The following is a 2,343-nucleotide window of genomic DNA, read 5'->3' as shown; positions in this document are numbered from 1 at the left end:
CATTTACATGACATAGACTGCTCCCATAGTAAGGGGGCACATTTCAATGAGATCTGATAAATGCAGACACTTGGGTAACCACCACCCTAGTCAAGACAGATCATAGAACATTTTCACCATCCCCCGAAGTTCCCTTATGTCACTTTGCAGTCATCTATCTCCCCCTTCCCTACTTCCAGGCAAACACTCTGTTTTCCATCAATAGAGATTAATTATGGCTCCTTTAGACTTTCGTCTAGATGGAATATACAGGATACATCTTTTGGCTTCTTTAGCTCATCCCAAGTTTTTGAGATTCACCCATGTTTTTCCATGGGTCGATACTTGTTCTTTTTTATTGCTGCAAAGGATTCTATGATATGGATACACCGTAATTTGTTTATCCATTCCCCTTTTGATAAACATTTGAATTATTTCCAGTTTTTGGCTATTTTGAATGAAGCTGCTAAAACAAATGCGTGCAAGTCTGTGTGGACATATGCTTTCAGTTCTGTTGGTAAATACCTAGGAGAGGAATTGCTGGTAAGTGTATGAGAAACTGCCAAAGTGTTTCCCAAGCAGATTGTGTCATTTTATACTCCCACCAGCGATGGATGAGGATTCCAGTTGCTCCAGCTCCTCACCAACATTTGCTGTTGTCAGTCTTCTTAATTATAGTCCTGCTAGTGCATTTGTAAAAGGATCTCACTGTAGCTGTGGTTTGCATTTCCCTCCTGATGAAAGATTTGGAGCATCTCCCCATATGTCTGTTGGCTTATTTGTGTATCTTCTTTTGTGAAGTATCCAAGTCTTTTGCTTGTTTTTATTGAGTTGTTTTCTTATTATTGACCTGTGAGAGTTCTTTCTATATTCTGGATATAATCCTTTGCCAGATTTACATATTATGAATTATTCCTCCCAGTCTGTGAGTTCCCTTTTTATTTTCTTAATGGAATCTTTCAAAGGGAAAATTTTTAAACTTTTTATGAAATCCAATATATCATTTTTTTTTTAATTTTACAGTTTATTCTTTTCATGTCCTATCTAAGAAATCTTTGTCTATACCAAGATTAGAAAGATAGTCTCTTATGTTTTCTGTGAGAAGCTTCCTAGTTTTAGCCTTTGTGTTCAAATACATGATCCATTTAAAATAAATATTTGGAGAAGTCGCTGGGGTCTCGGCGGAATCTCGGACTTGTAGACGCCGAGGTGCTCTGCAAGTCGCCGTGCCTCATGGAAGCTGGAGCCGCACCTCTCGCATGCCCCCCCCCCCCCCCCCCCCCCCCCCGGCCAGCCGGGCACCTCGGATGAGAGCAGCGCCTAGACCAGCGCCGGCAGCTCAGCCTCGGGCAGCGGCTCCACCAGCTGCTGAGCCCCGGCAGCCAGATCTCTTGGCCCGGATGGCAACCACTACAGCTGGCGTGGCTGTGGGCTCTGCTGTGGGGCACACGATAGGTCACACCATCACTGGGGGCTTCAGTGGAGGAGGCAATGCTGAGCCTTCAAGGCCTGACATCACTCACCAGGAGCCTCAGGGAACCCGGCCAGCACGGCAGCAGCAGCAGCAGTTGGCCCATGCCACTGTGAGATGAAACGGTTTCCGGAGTGTGCCCAGAGCCGGGGTGACCTGAAGCTTTGTGAAGGTTTCAGCGAGGGGCTGCAACAGTGCAGGTCTGCAAATGGATTAGCCTAATCAAGAAGTTCAAACTGAAGATATGGAAGATCATCTCTCATAACCAAGTTAATTTAGCATAAAAATATAATTGATGGTGAATATATAAGGTGTAAAACCATCAGTTAAGCTTCTCCTTCATCATTAAATACAGCTTTCTTCAGAATTGGAATGAAAAATGTTGTTCTTACTGTAGAGAAGTTCATTGAGATGGTTTGAATTTGGGGTTGGGCAGATGTTTGTGTGCCTCCTTCAATCACCTTTTGTGATGTTCTCATTTGTGAATTAATTAGAATAAAGTGATTTTCTCCCCCCAAAAATAAAATAAAATAAAATAAAATAAATATTTGTGTGTGGCATGAAGTAACAGTAGAGGTTCATTTTTGTCCATATGAATACCCCAATTATTTCAGTACCATTTGTTTTTCTACCTTCATTGAAAATCAATACATGTGTGGGTCTGTTTCTGGAATCTCAGTTCTATTCCACTTATCAAAATGCCAATACCATGCTCTCTTGATCACTATAGCTTTGTAAATAATTCTTGAAATTGAATAGTATAAGTCCTGCAACTTTACTCTTTGTCTTAGAAAAAAAAATTCCAGCTCATTTGCGTTTCCATATAAATTCTAGATAAGCTGTGCACAATAGAAAGCTTCCCAGTAATACAAAGGAATGAAATATTGATACAT

At 41.4% G+C, this 2,343-nt stretch overlaps 1 pseudogene; it reads left to right on the top strand.

The window, feature by feature from the left end:
- The first annotated feature begins 1,238 nt into the window (after window positions 1–1,238).
- On the top strand, window positions 1,239–1,985 carry LOC118528498 (coiled-coil-helix-coiled-coil-helix domain-containing protein 2 pseudogene; annotated as a pseudogene).
- The last annotated feature ends 358 nt before the right edge of the window (window positions 1,986–2,343 follow it).

Source organism: Halichoerus grypus, chromosome 7, assembly GCF_964656455.1.
Source record: "Halichoerus grypus chromosome 7, mHalGry1.hap1.1, whole genome shotgun sequence".
Lineage (NCBI taxonomy): Eukaryota > Metazoa > Chordata > Mammalia > Carnivora > Phocidae > Halichoerus > Halichoerus grypus.
The sequence above is the reverse complement of the archived record's forward strand: the minus strand, read 5'-3'. Positions and strand labels throughout refer to the sequence as shown.